General features: G+C 42.6%; 1 protein-coding gene across 19 annotated transcripts in view; it reads left to right on the top strand.

Annotated features, from left to right (window-relative positions):
* Nucleotides 1-21,633, top strand: part of Tre1 (Trapped in endoderm 1) — a 713,802-nt gene that overhangs the window by 114,113 nt on the left and 578,056 nt on the right. For 4 of the 19 annotated variants that reach the window (XM_067782113.1, XM_067782132.1, XM_067782111.1 and 1 more), the window contains exon 1: nucleotides 14,497-14,740. The exons of 1 other annotated variant lie outside the window; for it this stretch is intronic. The gene's annotated coding sequence lies outside the window, so the exon portion shown is untranslated. Of the gene's footprint in view, nucleotides 1-14,430; nucleotides 14,741-21,633 lie in introns of those variants that run through there. 14 more of the 19 variants (XM_067782116.1, XM_067782117.1, XM_067782133.1 and 11 more) reach the window with 12 other exon arrangements.

Here is a 21,633-nt window from a genome sequence, read left to right as displayed (position 1 = left end):
TGGTGCTATAGAGTTTTCTAAAGTCATGCTGATGACAGGCTAGCTGCAAATTTTTTGAAGTAGGGGAGCAAAATGGCTTCAAGCGTCTTGGCCACTGGCGATAGGAGAGATATCGGGCGATATGACTCCTATGTTAGCTGGTTTCCCAGGCTTTAGTAGCGGGACCACCTTGGCCATTTTCCATTTCTCAGGTATGACAAAGGTGGAAAGAGACAGATTGAAGACATGCGCCAAATATTTGAAACCCTCTTTCCCTAGGCCTTTAAGCATCGGCATGGCTATGCCGTCTGGGCCCACTGCTTTGGATGGTTTAGCACGACCAATGGCGTCCTCAACCTCTTTAGCGGTGATGGTGATTGGTGACGCGCTGAATTTGTGTTTATGTGCGTGTCTATTGGCTCTCCGTCTATCTTTGTCGACCGTAGTATGCATTATATATTGTCGGCAGAAAGCGCTCGCACATTTTTTCGCGTCCGACAGCACTTTGTCGCCAAAGGCGATGGAAACTTTGTCTTTGTGCTTAGTCGGATTCGATAGGGACTTTACGGTGGACCAAAGTTTACCCACACCGGTAGAGAGGTTACAACCTCTTAGGTGCTCCTCCCATTTCGCCCGCTTGTGTTCATCCACAAGCAATCTGATGCGTTGGTTTATATCCCTTATTTGGGGGTCGCCTGGATCAAGCTGTCTTATAAGGTCACGTTCTCTTGCTAAGTTTACGGCCTCCGCCGGGAATTGGGGCCGGATTTCGGGAATTCTCTTGGCGGGAATGAAATGTGCCGAGGCGGATTTAATGACCTTACGGAAGGCACGCTCCCTTGGCGGGCATCAGTCGGTATAGGGAGGGCAGCAAAGTGGCTGTCTGTAAAGGATTTATATTCTTCCCACTTTCCTTTTTTGAAGTTTATGAAAGTGCGTTTTTCAGTGACGATGAAGTCGGCGGTACGCTCAAGCGAAATGAGTATGGGCAGGTGGTCGGATGCCAATGTTATCATCGGCTGCCAGTTGACGCAGTTTACGAGTTTTTCGCTCACGATTGAGATATCTGGCGAGCTGTGACAGCTTCCTACCATACGTGTGGGGGCGTCTCCGTTTATTTTGCAGAACGTCGTTTCTTCTATTTGATCCGCCAACATCTCACCTCTACTGTCCGCCCGCAAGTTTGAATGCCATAGATCATGATGGGCATTGAAATCACCTAAGATAATGCGATTGTTACCAGTGAGTAAGGGCCTGATGTTAGGGCGGTATCCACTGGGGCAACAGGTGGCAGGAGGGATGTAGATGTTGATGATTTCTAGGTTTGCATCGCCTGACCGGACAGATAGGCCTTGACGTTCTAAGAAATTGTCCCTGCGGTCGATGCCAGGATCAAATATATAATATTGCACAGAGTGGTGTATGATAAACGCGAGACCGCCTCCATTTCCGCTCTCGCGGTCTTTCCTGTGGACGTTATACCCAGAGCAGGTCTGCAATGCAGATCTTGCTGTGAGTTTAGTCTCTTGAATCGCAGCAATGCGGATGTTGTGCCGCTTCATGAAATCGACTATCTCCGTAATCTTCCCAGTTAGTCCATTACAGTTTAACTGCAGGATTCTGAAGTGCATAAGGGGAGACGTCGCCACTCTAGGGGTAAGTGACGGGTGACTGCGCCTGGGTTGTGGAAGGCCAGGACGCAATTGCTGTTGTGGCCCTGGGACTGGGCGTCCTTGGGCAAGCATTGGGGTACCCGGAGGATTTGGTTTTGCGACCTGGCAACATGGCGCGATGAAACCCGTCTGGGGGTTGCCGTCGCGGAGACCAGAACATTTGGGAAAGTGGCACCACCCAAGGCAGGAGCTGCATTGGGCAGATGTCGCAAACCTATATATTCTGTGCTGGCAAACGGTGCAAACGGAGGTAGGGACTAAAAGTCTGTTTCCCTGACCTGCACGATTGCTGCCGGAAAAGAGGGGGGGAGAAGACGGGGGCAGGGGCTGATGCTCAGCATTGCTACCAACTCTACTACGAAGGTTGTTGTTGTTGTTGTTGTAGCAATGCTCGCCCCACCTAATAGCCGCGACCGATCACAAATTGTCATCAATATCCTCTAACGGGAGTCCAAGGAAACTTGCCGTTTCAACAGGGGTGGACCATAAGGAAAGGGGTGTTAGAGGCGTTGGTTTCACATTACAATTAAAGAGATGGTTGGTGTCATGTGGGGACACATTGCAAGCGGGGCATACATTTTGTATGTCGGGGTTGATTCTGGATAGGTAAGAGTTTAACCTGTTACAGTATCCAGAACGAAGTTGAGCAAGAGTGACACGCGTTTCCCTGGGGAGTATGCGTTCCTCTTCCGCGAGTTCTGGATATTTTTCTTCAAGTATTGGATTCACCAGGCAATCCCCGACATAAAGGTCCGACGCCTGTCTATGGAGTTCACCAAGGACCTGCTTGTGTTTTTCCGCTTCATACGGCTGGGTTCTCAGGTGCCGTATTTCCTCAAAATGCTTACGGAGATGACTCCTTAGGCCCCTAGGCGGTGCTGGTTCGTCAATCAGATGTCTGTTGGGATGCCCAGGTTTCTGGGTATTGAACAGAAACTGTTTGGTCAGCATCTCATTTCTCTCCCTGATGGGGAGTATTCTCGCCTCATTATGCAGATGGTGTTCTGGGGACATAAGAAGACAGCCCGTGGCGATTCTGAGAGCAGTATTTTGGCAGGCCTGTAGTTTCTTCCAGTGGGTGGTTTTTAGGCTTGGCGACCATATGGGTGACGCGTAGCACGTAATCGGCTGGCTAATTGCTTTGTATGTGGTCATGAGCGTTTCTTTATCTTTTCCCCAGGTACTGCCAGCAAGGTATTTGAGGATTTTATTACGGCTCTGAATTCTCGGAACAATTGCGGTTGCGTGCGCACCAAAATGTAGATCCTGATCAAACGTCACACCCAAGATTTTGGGGTGTAGGACAGTCGGTAGCGTAGTGCCATCGACGTGGATGTTCAATATGGTCGACATTTGGGGCGTCCATGTTGTAAATAAGGTCGCGGAAGATTTAGTCGGTGACAATGCCAGGTTTCGCGAGGCGAAAAAACTGGAGAGATCAGGGAGATAGCCGTTTATTTTATTGCATAGCTCATCGATCTCTGGGCCTGGGCCTGTGGCCATTATTGTGCAGTCATCGGCGTAGGAAACGATTGTGACTCCTTCCGGTGGCGAAGGTAGCTTAGATATGTAGAAATTAAACAAAAGTGGGGATAGGACATCATCCTGTGGCACCCCTTGTTTAATTCTGTTCGGTTTTGATGTTACGTTCCTGAATTGCACCGATGCTTGCCGACCAGACAGATAATTTGCGGCCCACCTTTTGGGACTTGGAGGAAGAGGAGACCCTTTCTGGTCCTGCAGTCGTGGCTGACCGTATGAAAAGATTTTGACAGGTCTAAAGCAACGAGTACTGTCCTATAGTGGGGTTTTTGATTTAATCCGGAATTTATATGTATGCTAATGGTATTTAGTGCGGTGATAGTGCTATGTAATTTCCGGAAGCCACGCTGATGTTTGGCAATATGCAAATTTGGATTAAAATGGGGAAGCAGAATGGTTTCAAGTGTCTTGACTACTGGCGATAGGAGAGATATCGGGCGATAAGAATCTGCGATGTTAGCTGGTTTTCCAGGCTTTAATAGCGGAACCACGCTGGCCGTTTTATTTTTTCTACTAAGGCAAAGTGCACACAAGGCTACGCGTCATAGACGCGTACAAGTTATTTCATATAGCTACAATTTCTCTACGCCTCAAGATCTGCACACGAAGATACTTTCGAGCGTCGCTACAAAAAGCAAATAATTATTGAAAAAAATAAAAAATTAAAATTCTTCAGCTATATCCATCCGTCTCCGAAACCAAAGGAAAATATGTATTAAACGTTGTTTCCATCCCCGTGCCTTTGTAAATTATGAAAGGCAATTTTAAACCACCGCGGACTAGAGAAAAGGGTGATTTCTAGTTTCCAACACTTTTTAGCCTTTTAAACGCTTAACAATGTTGAAGCTGTTGTGGTGTTTAATATTCTTTTTAGCTTTGGTAATATACCTTTCACGCACTTTTATTAACTAAAGTAACATTTTTTAACAAATTACACAAATTTGCATACAAAAAAATGTAAATAATCATCTTGTTGTTCCTTTTTTTCAAGCGTACGTACGCTCAGCGACCAACATTGCTGTACGCTTAGCTACACGAAAATTTCATGCTTTGTCGCTTTCAGGCTGCGAACGCCTCGTATGCAGCTCTCCATTCAAATATATGTGTTCGGCATCAAAGCCCACAAATTTCGCTTGCAGCGTCTATGACGCGTAGCTTCGTGTGCACCTTGCCTAACACTAGAAACTTGTTATCGACAAACCATAACCAATTGTTGTTGTTGTTGTAGCGATAAAGAAACTCCCACAAGGTTTCGGGGAATGTTATCGAAGTTGATGGTCCTTTACCGGATATATATCCGGTATGTTCCGTTAACAAACACCATTAAGGTATAAAGCTCGACAATCTCGGGAATGATTTAATATGACCACATTGAACCTTCTAGGTCATAAAAAAAAAAAAATAAATGTAAGGCGCGATAACCTCCGAAGAGATCTAAGGCCGAGCTTCTCTTCCAATTTGCGTCGTGCTCCTCTTGATTTTTCCCTACAAATTGGCCGGACGGGACCTACATATTTTATGCCGACTCCGAACGGCATCTGCAAGCCAGATGAGTTTTCACTGAGAGCTTTTCATGGCAGAAATACACTCGGAGCGCTTGCCAGACACTGCCGAGGGGCAACCCCGCTTAGAAAAATTTTCTTCTAATTGAAAAACCTTATTTCTAAAATTTTGATGTTACTTTGCCCGGGAGTTGAACCCAGGGCATACGGTGTGATAGGCGGAGCACGCTACCATCACACCACGGTGGCCGCCAAATTGACGTGAGTTGAAATGTTCTTTGTATGCACTATAAATGTTGAAAATTTTCTGGGGTAGGAGTAACTCTATTAAGGCTTTACCATTTACTTAGGCAACAATTTATTTCAGAAAAGAAAACGCTATAAGATTGCGATAAACATATCTATAGTTTTCCATGTGACGGGGCTTTTATATGCATCTCAAGGCCGCGGTACAATGACATTTTTCATATAGACCCTTCAAAAAACGCGAGTACTCTATAAATAATGTAAGGAATACTCCTTTGGGGGTATAGGACTGCTCCAAATCTAATCTGTATTCATACAAAAAATGTGCTCCAATTAACATTGCGATGTCCTAGGAGAGGAGTAGGTGATCCCACTCTCGCTCTGTTTGTTAGTAATCCATAGAGTACATACGTTAGAGTACTTTCCAAAGTACTTTCACTGTAGTACTCTATGGAGCACCCACAGAGGATCATATGCCAAAGTACTAAAGAGGAATTGTGTCAGAAAGAATTACCGAAGTGAATTTAATTTAAAATGAAAGTAAATGAAGAGGGGCAATACAACTTTTATATTTTATACTACGAATATTCTTGTTATTTAGCATTTGTGTGAATAAAGAAACTAATATAATACGCATACGCATTAGGGTGGTCCAAATAACCAAAGTTTATTTTAGAAACCAAGGGACCCTCCAATTTTGTTACATCCAACGGAAGATTCATCTAAGCAAAATTTTAACTCTGTAGAGCATATAGAAAGCAGTGCTCAACAAGGCTTAGTTTTCGTAAATTCTGTAAATTTTTATTTGTTTGTTTTTAAGGATTCAGAAGTTGAAAAACGTGTGGTCTTCAATAAATTTGATATTAAACATGTTATCAGCCCCTTTTTTATTTCAGGTTTAAACTATAAAATAAATAAATGTAAGGCGCGATAACCTCCGAAGAGATCTAAGGCCGAGCTTCTCTTCCAATTTGCGTCGTGCTCCTCTTGATTTTCCTTACACATTGGCCGGACGGGACCTACGTGTTTTATGCCGACTCCGAATGGCATCTGCAAGGCAGATGAGTTTTCACTGACAGCTTTTCATGGCAGAAAACAAACACTGCCGAGGGGCGACCCCGCTTAGAAAAATTTTCTTCTAATTTAAAAACCTTATTTCTAAAATTTTGATGTTGCTTTGCCCGGGGTGGGAACCCCCCGGGCATATGGTGTGGTAGGCGGAGCACGCTACAATCAAACCACGGTGGCCGCCGGTTTAAACTATACTTCAATCAAAATGAGTGCACTTAAGACGCGTCAGGCAGACAGTGTTTACTTAATCGGTGTTAAGGACCTGCTACAAAATCCACTACTCCTTCCATCAATATACCCGATGCTGGCTTAAATAATGGTTTAAGGGCCAAAGGAATTCAGAAAATGGTACTGATTATGAATTATATCAGCCTTCTTCCAAAAAAAAATTTGAAAAAGTTTTAGGTGGCAAGAACGAAGATGTTTCTGAACCAAGGGGTTGTGTAGCGCAATATATAGCTTCTCCAACCCAATTGTCAACCTCACCTTCGAGCGGCGAATCCCGTTTCACCAACAGACGAGGCTCTGGCGATCCCAAGCTCCACATGGAACTTGGGGGTGGGGAGGGAGGGACGCCATGAAGGTTCAATGTGGCCATATAAATCGTTCCCGAGATGGTCGGGCCAGCACCTTAATGGTGCTGTGTTACCGGAGCGTATCGGATCTGTATCCGAAAAAGGACCATCACATCGATAACACTCCCCAAAGCCTTCGGGGAGTAACCTAATCGCTACAACAACAACAACAACAAGAGCTTTTTGACATGAATGAGGCAGGGGCTTTAGACAGAAATAAAGTGTCCGATCGTGAGGCTGTAAGGCTTATCGTTCATATTGCCGCCGCACTTGGCCATGATCCCGCAGCATTGCCGCTTTCAAGAAGTTCGATAAAAAGAAAACGAGAAGCAGCAAGGCAGAATTTTTCGACAGAGATGATGTCAAAGTTAGAAGACATAAAAGAACCAATTGCTGTTCATTGTGACAGGAAAATCTTGCCTGACATTTTAGGTTCACAAAAAGTAGACAGACTACCAGTGCTAGTTTCCTATGGTGATGGAAATGAGAAACTGCTGGGGTGCCAAAGTTGGCTAGTGCAACAGGTACGAAAACTGGAGATGCAGTACTTAAAACTCTTAAGACTTGGCATCTCGATGATAAAGTCATTGGTATGGGCTTTGACACAACAAGCGTCAACACCGGTATGAAGAATTTTGTATGCAATTTCATTGAAAAACAACTGAACAAAGAACTTTTATGGTTGCCATGTTGCCACCACATAATGGAAATAAATTTGAGCAAGGTATTTACATTATGTTTGTGACCTTCAAGCTCTCCTTAAATTCCCATATTTAAAAGGTTAAAGGAATCATGAAATGAAGTTGATCGATCAGATCACACACCATTAATTTTTTCTCCTGGAAAAGCTGAGTTAAGAAGTAGTGCCATCGATTCCTTCCTTCATCATCTAAGTAAGAAAGATCATCCTCGAGATGACTACCTCGAACTTAATGAACTGGCGCTGTTGGTGTTGGGGCAACCAATAGAAAAAAATACACTGGAGAGCACCTGGGCCAATACATCACGCTCGATGGATGACTAAGCTTATTTATGCATATAAATTGCGCCTTTTCCAAAATCAAGGAGTTTATCTCACAAATAAGGATAAAAAAATTTGGTTTATTCGTTTTGGAGCACGTGAAAAACTGGGTAGAGACTCCAATCAGCACCAATGCAGCTTTCAATTACCTAATGTTTTGGAAAGAGGTTGGGAAATACTGAGCAGTTGATGAAGAGATAGCTAAAACCATAAAAAAATGCAGTCACATTTGTGGTACCTATGCGACGAGCTGGTCGGATTATCAGTTTTTTCCGCAAAAGTGAGCCATGAAAACAAAGTAAGCATTGTAAATAAGATGTCTCTCTCCCTGCACCGGAGAGGATGATTAGAGGAAATGCCAATTTACTAAGTGATGAATGTGAATTGGCAGATTTTGCTAATAGTAGAACAATGTTGTTGTTTACTAAGCTAAACATAAAGCAAAGCTTTTTGGACAAACACTCTAGTGAATGGGAACAGAAGCCAGAGTTTAAGGAGGCAAGAAATACAATTAATAAAATCAAAGTGGTCAATTACATCGGCTAAAGAGGCGTTAAACTAATTCAAGATTTTAACAAACTCATAACAAATGATGAGGAGGAAAAACAGTTATTGAGGCAGATTGTAGAGGCTAACCAAAAAGAAGTTCCGACTGTAACAACAACAAGAAGGTCGTTTTAGAAAGCCTACAGAAACCACCCACTTCCAAAGGAAAATTATAAAGACTTCATATTGATTATTTATATTCAAAATAAAATGTACTTATTTTAAAGAAGGTTCGTACTTTAAAACATGCATATATATTAAGGTTCTTGTATCCTAACATGTCTAATCATTTTTTCCAGAAATTTTAGAAAAATTCCAGTTTTCAGATTTTAAACAGCATTGAGCGCTGCCTTCCAAATGACCTATAATCTTGAAATTTTGGCTCCTCACTTCTTTTATCAAATATACAAGAATTCGAGGGTCCCGTAGCCTTAACATTCAACTTGGGTTTTTACTATAAGAACTTGAACCACCCTAATACGCATACGTGAATAAAGAAACTAATATAATATGTATACATAAAACCAGTGCGCTGTTGCATTTTATCAGAGTTGCCAAAGTAAAATTTTATTATAAGTTATTTGCATGCAATATTTTACTTTTGGCAACTCTGTTCGATGGTCATCGTGTCGTGATCACTGTCGTTAAAAAACGAGCAGTGATCGGCTGTTGGTGGTCCGCAAACGCATTGCAAAGGAGTATTGTTAGAGTACTCCAACATGAAGAAAATGGAACACGTAATCCAACAATTTTTGCAGGGGATGCGTTTAACACAAGCTTATGCATTCCAATAACATCGCCACAATCAACCAAGATGTTGCGTTTGTAAATATGAAGGAACACCAGACTTGGCAATTGAAGTTTATTACGCCTTGCCCATTCACATACAAAATTTCGCGAAGCACTGTTGTAAACATTCTCTCTATACAACAAAAATACTTGCTAACATATTTTGTTGTTTGTGTAGTATTCGATTGTTATATTGCAGTTTTTAATTGTGAAAAATGTTAGAAAATTTACCAACCAGTGGAAAAAAAAATTCACTTGCAGAGTGTGCCAACACCATTAGCCAAAGCAAATGTCAAATTCTTCTTCTTATGATTTGCTTGAAAAAAAATTTGGGATTTGGTTACTTTTCAATATCAGATGTCGCCAGTGTCGCTCATTCTACCGTTCTCCATTAAAATACGAGCAATCTAAGGCGGTGAAACAATGACATTTTTCATATAGATGCGATTAACACAAGCTTATGCATTCCAATGACATCGTCACAATCAACCAAGATGTTGCGTTTGTAAATATGAAGGAACTTCAGACTTGGCAATTGAAGTTTATTACGCCTTGCCGATTCTCATACAAAATTTCGCGAAGCACTGTTGTAAACATGCTCCCCATACAACAAAAATACTTGCTAACATATTTTGTGTCGTATTCGATTGTTATATTGCAGTTTTTATTTGTGAAAAATGTTAGAAATTTACCAACCATGTCGACGTGCCACCACCTTATAATGTTCTATCAAGATAAAAAGATATTTTTGCGGAGTTGGCAACACTATTCACCACCTTCATATGTTTTCATTTGTTTAATTGCAACAACGAAAAACGCGACAAAAGTATCCGGGTTTTCCGCGAATAACTTTTAAACGAGATAAAAAAAATATGGTTTCTGCTTCGGATTCTGAATCTTGACGCAAATACGCGTCTTTTAATACTGCTATCGACATGTGCGACCCGAATTTTAAGTGCAGGACTTAAGTTGAAATTTTACTAAATTTGTAAATTAAAAAGCTTATATTTCATAACCTAAGAGTTTCCTAGAGCTGCGGATTCCATTTTGGTGATTTTTACGACCCCCTCTACCCCTCGAAAAAAAAGTTGGAAAGTCGTGGCACCTTATTCAAAATATTCCCCTTTACAGCTATGGCGATCGCTTTAATTTATCTTTAATAAGCGAATCTGCTATTATTTGTATGCTTGGATATACAAAATTAATGTTTAAGTTTGTTTACCGGAGTAGATTCAATGTTATACATTAATTTAATTTAGTATACAGAATATATAAACCAAAATTGGAATAAAAAGAAAAAATATGTACCTTTTATTGTAAATTGATGTAATGTGAAATTCTAATTTTCTGAGATGTTATGATACAATATTATTAACTGGCTGACGACAATATGTTCAGACTCGTATTACACTCAATGAGATGAAACTATCGGAAATAGATGTATAAGCATATTTGTTTTATAAATTTTGCTAATTGAAAATGCTTTGATTTTTAAATGTAAGATGAATCAACCCGAAATAAATCTGTATATGTAACACCATAAAAACATGATTTATTTACTATATTTTATTACACCGATGTTTTCAGAAATACTCTGTATGAATTTATTGTGAAAATTTTATTTGGCTGCATAATATTTGTATAGTAAAGTTGATCAATTTTTAATGAAAAATACAGAGGAAAAATATAGCAAATTCTTCAAAGTAATTTAAAAATATTCTTTAGCAGAAAATTAGCCACCCACTTTAGTGCCCTAGAAATTAGCCGGAGAATTCAACCATATGACAAAGCTTGAATTGCATTCTCCCAAAAAACTTAAATTTTGAGTTAATCTATTTCAATACGACGATTGATATATGTTTCTATAATTCTTTCATTTTTCCACCAAAAACACAAATTTTATAAAATTGTTAACGGCTACAGCCTGGAAGTATTAAACTATGAATAACACATGCATTAGTTTCGGTAACGTTTTACCAGACGGTGCACCACCTAATTTTTGTCGAAATTTATCAAAGGTCCGTTTTAAGAATCCGAAAGCGAAAATTTAATTTTTATTTCTGTCAAAAGATATAAGCAAAAAATCGGTTCAAATTTCCATGTGGTTGTTGTTTTTTGCCACATTTGATGTACACACACACACATTAATGCAGAAAGGTGTTCTGTGCGCATTTTTTTTTTTATCCCCAAACCGGTGTTGGATCCACCTAGGGTAATTTTTTATAAGCCAGAAAGGTTAGATGTGCTTCCACGCCCATTGCAAAACCATTGTTTGCAATTATTACACATCACTTCGTCGTCCAAATTGTTGTTGCACAAGTTTGCTTCGTTCCGTTCGCCGTTTCCTTAATTTCTCTGCACAAAAAGCAGCCCTTATTTACCAATATCTGTTAACGAGAAATTTTTTTCGTTGTGCAGTTCTTAAGACAACTATCCCAATTTTTCGATAATAGCTGGCAAACTTTTTTAAAAGTATTTTTTTAAATTTTCGAGAAAATTATTCCTTTTTGTATCCAATAAACTTTTTTACTCGGTCGGAAAGTAAAGCACACAGATGAGTAGTGAAAAACGATATTTCCCTATCGATGATTGCATCGCCTCTATCACTATTAGTATTAGAATTTCATGCCGAAGGAAAATCACCAATGGCTATTGGCGATATTCTGCCAGAGGTGATTGTCATTCAAAAGAATCGAATGAAGGAAAATCGCCAATCACTGATATATTTGGATTGCAATAGCAATTGCTATTAGCGATTTATCAATAGCGGCGATGCAATCACCAAATGCGAAATATCGTTCCATCACTAGTGCCCAAAAAGTACCATGGAATTTTCCTTTTGCACATTGTGAATGATGACAAAGTGTGTTATCTTATCTGTCAACTGCCTCACAGGGTGTTCAATATGGCTACTTTCAGCGTTTTGACAGGCTGTTCAATATGGCGGCGCCTATCTTCAGCGGGTGATAGAAAGAGATACAGAATGAGACAGCAATAGTCATTTACAAATCAGGTGATCCAATCACTTTGGAATTTTGACGTTTATGCAGAAGATATCACACTTAGTCATCATTCACAATGCTTTTGCATTCACTGTTGATTTTAGTGAGTGACAAGCGAAAGCAAACGATCGTGATCACACATCGGGTTTATAATCAGATTCAGTTGTATGCGTAAAACTCCTTGCAATTAATTGATTCACTCACTGTATTGACCAGTGAAATTTCACTAAAAATGAACTTTTCTTATATTCCTTTCTCTTATCTTCATTTCACTTCTCTTCTCTTTCGCATGCGACAGTTTTGTTTGGCCGGCTTTGTTTTACAGCTCCGGCTCACGCTCAATTCTCATGAGAATGCTCTGGTTTATTGAGAGACTTGAGAAGCAGATGTCGTGAAATTTTCGCACACGTGAAATGTGATAGGCAGATGTCGCCGATGTTTTTCATTTAACTCATACGGCGAAAGTCTAAGCAGCGAAATCTATTTTTTTAAAACGGAGGTTTATTAAAGGCAGCGTTGCCAAACTAAGGAGAAGTAATTAACAAATTATCTGGCTCACAAATTGAACCAGACTTCTATCTGTTTTTATCTGGCTCAAATAGTTGTTACATTTAGGCAAGGTGCACACGAGGCTACGCGTCATAGACGCTGCAGGCGATATTTGTACGCTTTTATGCCCAATACATGTATCTGAATGGAGAGCTGCATACGAGGCGTCAGCTGCATGAAAGCGACAAAGCATGAAATTTTCGTGTAGCTAAGCGTACAGCAATGTTGTTCGCTGAGCGTACGTACGCTTGAGAAAAAGGAAGAACAAGATGTTTGTTTACATTTTTTTGTATGCAAATTTGTGTAATTAGTTAAAAAATGTTACTTTAGTTAATAAAAGTGCGTGAAAGGTATATTACCAAAGCGAAAAAGAGTATTAAACACCACAACAGCTTGGTTAGACATTGTTGAAGCGTTTAAAAGGCTAAAAAGTGTTGGAAATTAGAAATCACCCTTTTCTCTAGTCCGCAGTGGTGTAAAAATGCCTTTCATAATTTACAAAGGCACGGGGATGCAAACAACGTTTAATACCAATTTACTTTGGTTTCGGGGACATATAGAGCTGAAGAAATTTAAATTTTTTTATTTTTTTCAATAATTATTTGCTTTTTGCAGCAACGCTCGAAAGTAGCTTCGTGCACAGATCTTGAGGCGTAGAGAAATTGTAGCTATATGAAATATCTTGTACGCGTCTATCACGCGTAGCCTCGTGTGCACCTTGCCATACATGCAAAATTGTTTATCTGGCTAAGGATTTTGCCCCCGGATGATGGCTACCAGCAATTGACAAGGTTCTATTAACTCCCCTACAAGAAACGCTGATAGTTTAACTAATACACTCACACTTGTAATTGACAATGCTGATCCTGCGATGACGTAAACATTGATACTCAAATTTACGTATGTTCCTTTGTTCGCACACGCATGTTCGAATGTACCCAACGACAGCCTATAATCATGAAAAAGGACTCAAACTGGGAAAGTTTCGGACACCTGGTACAGAACAAAAGAACATACAGCAGATACCATTATTCATGTGAGACAGATACATAATTCTCAACGGAATTTTATGTATGCGAGAACAGTTTATCCGATTTAATCATGTTGTCACTACTGACTGTCATATGACAATCAAATGATTATCACGGTTGTTTTGTTATTTTTTAAATTCCGCCATTTTCAACCGACGAAAACCATATAAAAAATAAGTTTAAAAAATGAAAAGGGGAGCATTTCAAAGCTCCATGCTAAAAGAAAAAAAATCGAAAACAATATTAAAAAATACCAAAAGCTGTCGAAATGTGTGGGACCCACTCAAAAAATTGATACGCGAAAAATAATAGTGGTTAGTGGAGATTCATTTTTAAATGTGTTTCCGCATGAGGAAAGCGCTCTTCTGTTGTTTTGTTATTTTCTGAATTTAAATTGAACATTCTGAACTCGAATTCTTATAAAACTATTTATTTTAAACAACTAAGAAACGCGTATGCTTTTATCACGTACAAAATTAAAAACGTAATGAAATAAAGTAAATAAAAAGCAAAAAGCATTGTTTCATTTTTGGCGGAATATAACAATGGTCATTTATGATAGTATAACAGTCAAACCTGATATCCACAGTATACTATCATTTATGACACTTTTTGATAGTTGTAGTGTCAGCACTGATCCAGGAAAAGGAATGAGAGTGAGCAGTACGGCTATATACTTAATCAGTAGGCCATGTTGGTGTATAAGAAAGAGACAAAAACTCACACGTACACAGTTGTTTACATCACATTTGCGCAAGTCCCCTTAAGTTTGTGATAGAAAGTTTGTATGAGGCGCTGATCGTTAGGTTGACATTGCTGACAATCAGATGATAGTCATATGATAGTCAGTATTCTTGTAGGGTCTGGTAATTCTGGTATGTGCTTGGGACCTTTAAAAAATACTCTTTAAGTGATTTTCTTTTATCGAATGAAACACATCTTTATTTAAGCCCAGCTTATTTTGGTATAGTTGAAATTTGTTTTTTTTTTGTCGTAAAATGAAAGAGGTTTTCTAAAGTAACAGGCGATACATTGTACTTTTAGCGAAAGTTTGTCGGCTGCAAATCGAATGACTATTGTCAATGTTAGCAGTCGAGCCCTGTTCTAGACTTTTACCAAAAATTGTATCTTCGCACGGAGATAGGGTATTAGTCCAGAGCGACTCCAAATACGCTGCCAAAAATATCGGGAGGTGTCAAACGACACGTTTTTACGTCAGTATTAATAATCCGAAGACGGAAAATAAAAATTCTAACTCATTCAAAAGATGTTAACGAAAAACCGAAAAATGACCCGTGGTTCCCCGAACAGGGGTGGTATCCATAGTATTTTTGTGCAGAACACCTTTCTGCATTGGTGGATGTTGTTGTTGTTGTAGCAGTGCTTCGCCCCATCCAATAGATACGACCAATCACAAATTGTTGTTGTTGTTGTAGCAATGCTCGCCCCACCTAATAGCCGCGACCGATCACAAATTGTCATCAATATCCTCTAACGGGAGTCCAAGGAAACTTGCCGTTTCAACAGGGGTGGACCATAAGGAAAGGGGTGTTAGAGGCGTTGGTTCCACATTACAATTGAAGAGATGGTTGGTGGCATGTGGGGACACGTTGCCGGCGGGGCATACATTTTGTATGTCGGGGTTGATTCTGGATAGGTAAGAGTTTAACCTGTTACAGTATCCAGAACGAAGTTGAGAAAGAGTGACACGCGTTTCCCTGGGGAGTATGCGTTCCTCTTCCGCAAGTCTTGGATAATTTTCGTTAAGCACTGGATTCACCGGGCAATTCCCGGCATAAAGGTCCGACGCCTGTTTATGGAGTTCACCAAGGAGCTGCTTGTGTTTTTTCACTTCATACGGCTGGGTTCTCAGGTGCCGTATTTCCTCAAAATGCTTACGGAGATGACTCCTTAAGCCCCTAGGCGGTGCTGGTTCATCAATCAGATGTCTGTTGGGATGCCCAGGTTTCTGGGTATTCAACAGGAACTGTTTGGTCTGCATCTCATTTCTCTCCCTGATGGGGAGTATTCTCGCCTCATTATGCAGATGGTGTTCTGGGGACATAAGAAGACAGCCCGTGGTGATTCTGAGAGCAGTATTTTGGCAGGCCTGTAGTTTCTTTCAGTGGGTGATTTTTAGGCTTGGCGACCATATGGGTGACGCGTACCACGTAATCGGCTGGCTAATTGCTTTGTATGTAGTCATGAGCGTTTCTTTATCTTTTCCCCAGGTACTGCCAGCGAGGATTTGAGGATTTTGTTACGGCTCTGAATTCTCGGAACAATTGCGGCTGCGTGCTCACCAAAATGTAGATCCTGATCAAACGTCACACCCAAGATTTTGGGGTGTAGGACAGTCGGTAGCGTAGTGCCATCGACGTGGATGTTCAATATGGTCGACATTTGGGGCGTCCATGTTGTAAACAAGGTCGCAGAAGATTTAGTCCGTGATAATGCCAGTTTTCGCGAGGCGAAAAAACTGGAGAGATCAGGGAGGTAGCCGTTTATTTTATTGCATAGCGCATCGATCTTTGGGCCTGGGCCTGTGGCCATTATTGTGCAGTCATCGGCGTAGGAAACGATTGTGACTCCTTCCGGTGGTGAAGGTAGCTTAGATATGTAGAAATTAAACAAAAGTGGGGAGAGGACACCACCCTGTGGCACCCCTTGTTTAATTCTCCTTGGTTTTGATGTTTCGTTTTTGAATTGCACCGATGCCTGCCGACCACCCAGATAATTTGCGGTCCACCTTTTAAGACATGGGGGAAGGGTAGACCCTTCCAGGTCCTGCAGTAACGAGCCATGGTGGACCGTATCGAAAGCTTTTGATAGGTCTAGCGCTACGAGTACAGTTCTGTGGTGGGGGTATTGATTTAAACCGCAATTTATCTGTGTGCTAATGGCATTTATCGCGGTGGTAGTGCTATGGAGTTTTCTGAAGCCATGCTGATGAGGGGCTAGCTGCAAATTTGCTTCGAAATAAGGGAGCAAAATGGCTTCAAGCGTCTTTGCCACTGGCGATAGGAGAGATATCGGACGATACGACTCACCTATGTTAGCTGGTTTCCCAGGCTTTAGCAGCGGGACCACCTTGGCCATTTTCCATTTCTCAGGTATGACAAAGGTGGGCCCACTGTTTTGGATGGTTTAGCACGACCAATGGCGTCCTCAACCTCTTTAGCGGTGATGGTGATTGGTAACGCGCTGAATTTGTGTTTATGTGCGTGTCTATTGGCTCTCCGTCTACCTTTGTCGACCGTAGGATGCATTATATTTTATCGGCAGAAAGCGCTCGCGCATTTTTTCGCGTCCGACAGCACTTTGTCACCAAAGGCGATGGAAACTTTGTCTTTGTGCTTAGTCGGATTCGATAGGGACTTTACGGTGGACCAAAGTTTACCCACACCGGTAGAGAGGTTACAACCTCTTAGGTGCTCCTCCCATTTCGCCCGCTTGTGTTCATCCACAAGCAATCTGATGCGTTGGTTTATATCCCTTATTTGGGGGTCGCCTGGATCAAGCTGTCTAATAAGGTCACGTTCTCTCGCTAAGTTTGCGCCCTCCGCCGGGAAGTGGGGCCGGATTTCGGGAATTCTCCCGGCGGGAATGAAATGTGCCGAGGCGGATTTAATGACCTTACGGAAGGCACGCTCGCCTTGGCGGGCATCAGTCGGGATAGGGAGGGCAGCAAAGCGGCTGTCTGTAAAGGATTTATATTCTTCCCACTTTCCTTTTTTGAAGTTTATGAAAGTGCGTTTTTCAGTGACGATGAAGTCGGCGGTACGCTCAAGCGAAATAAGTATGGGCAGGTGGTCGGATGCCAATGTTACCATCGGCTGCCAGTTGACGTAGTTTACGAGTTCTGCGATCGCGATTGAGATATCTGGCGAGCTGTGACAGCTTCCTACCATACGTGTGGGGCGTCTCCGTTTATTGTGCAGAACGTCGTTTCTTCTATTTGATCCGCCAACATCTCACCCCCACTGTCCGCCCGCAAGTTTGAATGTCATAGATCATGATGGGCATTGAAATCACCTAAGATAATGCGATTGTTTCCAGTGAGTAAGGCCCTGATATTAGGGTGGTATCCACTGGGGCAACTGGTGACAGGAGGGATGTAGATTTGATGATTTCTAGGTTTGCATCGCCTGACCGGACAGATAGGCCTTGACGTTCTAAGACATTGACCCTGCGGTCGATGCCAGGATCAAATATATAATATTGCACAGAGTGGTGTATGATAAACGCGAGACCGCCTCCATTTCCGCTCTCGCGGTCTTTCCTGTGGACGTTATACCCAGAGCAGGTCTGCAATGCAGATCTTGCTGTGAGTTTAGTCTCTTGAATCGCAGCAATGCGGATGTTGTGCCGCTTCATGAAATCGACTATCTCCGTAATCTTCCCAGTTAGTCCATTACAGTTTAACTGCAGGATTCTGAAGTGCATAAGGGGAGACGTCGCCACTCTGGGGGTAAGTGACGGGTGACTACGCCTGGGTTGTGGAAGGCAATTGCTGTTGTGGCCCTGGGACTGGACGTCCTTGGGCAAGCATTGGGGTACCCGGATGATTTGGGTTTGCGACCTGGCAACATGGCGCGATGAAACCCGTCAGGGGGTTGCCGTCGCGGATACCAGAACATCTAGGAAAGTGGCACCACCCAAGGCAGGAGCTACATTGGGCTGATGTCGCAAACCTATATATTCTGTGCTGGCAGACGGTGCAAACGGAGGTAGGGACTAAGAATCTGTTTCCCTGACCTGCACGATTGCTGTCGGAAAAGAGGGGGGATGAAGACGGGGGCAGGGGCTGATGCTCAGCATTGGTACCAACTCTACTACGAAGGTAGTAGTTATGAGTGGTATCAGCTGTTTGAGTTGTTGACGCCGTGGGGCGCGAGCAGCAGCGGGTACTTGTTGTGACTTGCTGAGCAGCGGGGTTGCTGGAAGATAGTGGGGGGGGGGGGGCGCTAAGGCGTATACTACGGGACGCCCTTGGGCGCGAACAGCAAGGAGCCACAAAAGATTTATAAAAGTTACGTGGACGTCGGATCAAGCCCAGAACAACCTGTCCGATGCAACCATCCCTTGCACGAGACACACTGAACAGAGTATGACCGTCCTAAAAAGATTCTTTTCCGGCAGATGCAGCAAAACCATTTCTCAGGACCGGGGTCAGGAGACGGACCCGGATTGGATTCGATGCCTTCCCGGAGTAAGAGAATATGGAGCAGTCCTGCTGCAAGGAGCTGCTGGGAGGATGACAATTTGTGGGAGGGACGAAAAAAATTAGATGGGGTCACACTGAAATGACAGTCCTTGGTCGGGAAAAATCCCAAGTCGCTCCGGTACATAGAACCGACTGCCTTGGGAAGCGAATCACAAATTGTCATCAAGGTCCTTTAACGGGAGTCCAAGGAAACTTGCTGTTTCAACAGGAGGACCATAATGAGAAGGGTGTGAGAGACGTTGGTTCCACATTGCAATGTAGAGATGGTTGGTGTCATTTGGAGACTTATTGCAAGCAGGGCATACATTTGGTATGTCGTGGTTGATTCTGGATAGGTAAGAATTTAACCTGTTACTGTATCCAGATCGAAGTTGAGCTAGAGTGACTCGCGTTTCCCTAGGGAGTGTGCGTCCTCTTCTGCAAGTTTAGGGTATTGTTCTTTGAGTACAGGATTCACCGAGCAATTCCTGACATAGGGGTTCGACGCCTGTTTGTGGAGTTCACTGAGGACCTGCTTGTGTTTTTTGGCTTCATACGGCTGTGTTCTCAGGTGCCTTATTTCCTCATAATGCTTATTTCTCTCCCTGATGGGGAGTATTTTAGCCTCATTAAGTAGATGGTGTTCTGAGGACATAAGAAGACAACTTGTGGCGGTTCTAAGGGCAGTATTTTGGCAGGCCCGTAGCTTCCAGTGGGTAATCTTTAGGCTTGGCTACCATATCGAGGACGCGTAGCATGCAATCTGCTGACCAATTGCTTTGTAAGTGGTAATGAGCGTTTCTTTATCTTTTCTCCAAGTACTGCCAGCAAGATATTTGAGGAATTTATTATGGCTCTGGATTTTTGGTACAATTGCGGCTGCATGCTCACCAAAGCAATCGGATGCGTTGGTTTATATCCCTTCGGGGTCGTGCTGTCTTATAAGTCACGTTTTCGCTAAATTTACGGCATTCGACGGAAAAAGTGGCCGGATTTCTGGAATTTTTCCGGTGGGAATAAAATGAGCCGAGGTGGATTCAAGGACGTTGCGGAAAGCACGCTCCCCTTGGCGGGCATCAGTCGGGATAGGGAGGGCAGCAAAGCGATTGACAGTATAAGATTTGTAATCATCCCACTTTCCTTACTTAAAATTGATGAAAGTGCGGTATTCAGTGGTGATGAAGTCGGCAGATCGCTTGAGCGAAAGTATGGGCAGGTGGTCAGATGCCATGGTCGCATCGGCTGTCAGTTGACGCAGTTGGGACTAGCCCAAGCCTACGATGGATAGTTCAGGCGAACTGTGACAGCTTCCTACCATACGAGTGGGGTCGTCTCCGTTTATTGTGCAGAACATCGTTTCGTATTTGTTCCGCCAACATCTCACTCTTGCTGTCATGCCGTAGATCGTGGTGGGCATTGAAATCGCATAAGATGCGTTTATCGCCAGTGAGTGGTGCGCTGATGTCAGGGCAGTATCCACTGGGGCAACAGGTGACAGGGATGTAGATGATGATCTCAAAATTTACATCGCCTGACCGGACAGATATGCCTTGGCGTTCCAGGACACCGTCCCTGCGGCCGATGTTGGGATCGAATAGATTATATTGCACTGAGTGGTGGGTGATAACGACGATTACGTTATACCCAGAGCGGGTCTGCAGAGCAGATCTTGGTGTAAGTTTGGTCACTACGATCGCAGCAATGCGGATGTTGTGCCGCTTCATGAAATCGACTATCTCCGTGATCTTCCCAGTTAATCCATTACAGTTTAGCTGCAGAATTCTGAAGTGCAACGCGGGAGAAGTCGTCAATCGGGGGGTAAGTGACGGGTGACTACGCCTGATTTGAGAGCGGCTAGGACGTCCCTGCGTAAGCATTGGGGTACCCGGTGTAGTTGGGTTTGCGGCCTGTGAGCATGGCGCGATGAAACCCGTCGGGGGTTGCCGTCGCTCAGACCAGAACATCTAGGAAAGAGGCACCGTACAAGGCAGGAACAGAACCAATATCGCAAACATATATATTCTGTGCTGGCAAAAGCTGCAAAAGATGGTAGGGACTAAGAGTCCGTTTCCCTGTCCTACTCGAGTGCTAGTGCCGAAAAGAGGGGGAGAAGACGGGGGAGGGGGCTGATGCTGAACAGTAAGAAGCCACAAAAGATTTATAAAAGTTACGACGACGTCGGGTTTCGGGGTCTAGCTCAGAACATTCTGTGCGATGCAACCAACCCTTTCACGTGACACCCTGACAAGAGTGTGACCGTCCTAAAAATATTCTTTTCCGGTATACGCAGCAACACCATTTCTCTGTACCGGGCTAAGGTGAAGGTAGGATAATATGGCGCAGTCCCGTTGCAAGGTTCTGCTGGACCCCCGAGCGTGTTAGGGGGTTTGAATATACACGCGGTAGGTATGCCTGTCGTAAGAGGCGACTAAATACCAAACAGATTCAAAGGGTTGTGTAGCGCAACCCTTTCAGGTTGCCAGCACAATGTATACACTATGGAGCAAAAGTGAACACTTAAGAATCAATTTTGCAGGTTATGTCATACACAAAACGTAGTGTTATAATATGACAGAAATCAACCAGGTTATTAGCATTGCCATTGTTTTTGGGGCAAAAATTAATTTATAAACAAAAACAACAACAAATGCATTTAACACAATTCGTCTTTAAGTAAGGATAGGCATAGTGTTCCCTTTTGCGCTCATTAAAATTTTTTGCACTTTGATAAAGTAGGAGCGGCGTTAAATACCGTTATTCGGTATTTTACTAAGATAAGGGGTTGACTTGGTATTTGCTATTCCAGCTATGATCAATTAGTCCTAGTTCGCTGTGAAAAGTGGAAATATTAACCTTTATTTACAAAATGAAGCCGCGTAACAACAAAATGATTGCGGAGGT

Source organism: Eurosta solidaginis, chromosome 4, assembly GCF_040869045.1.
Source record: "Eurosta solidaginis isolate ZX-2024a chromosome 4, ASM4086904v1, whole genome shotgun sequence".
Taxonomy (NCBI): domain Eukaryota; kingdom Metazoa; phylum Arthropoda; class Insecta; order Diptera; family Tephritidae; genus Eurosta; species Eurosta solidaginis.
Note: the sequence above shows the minus strand (reverse complement) of the source record. Positions and strands in the feature narration are given on the sequence as shown.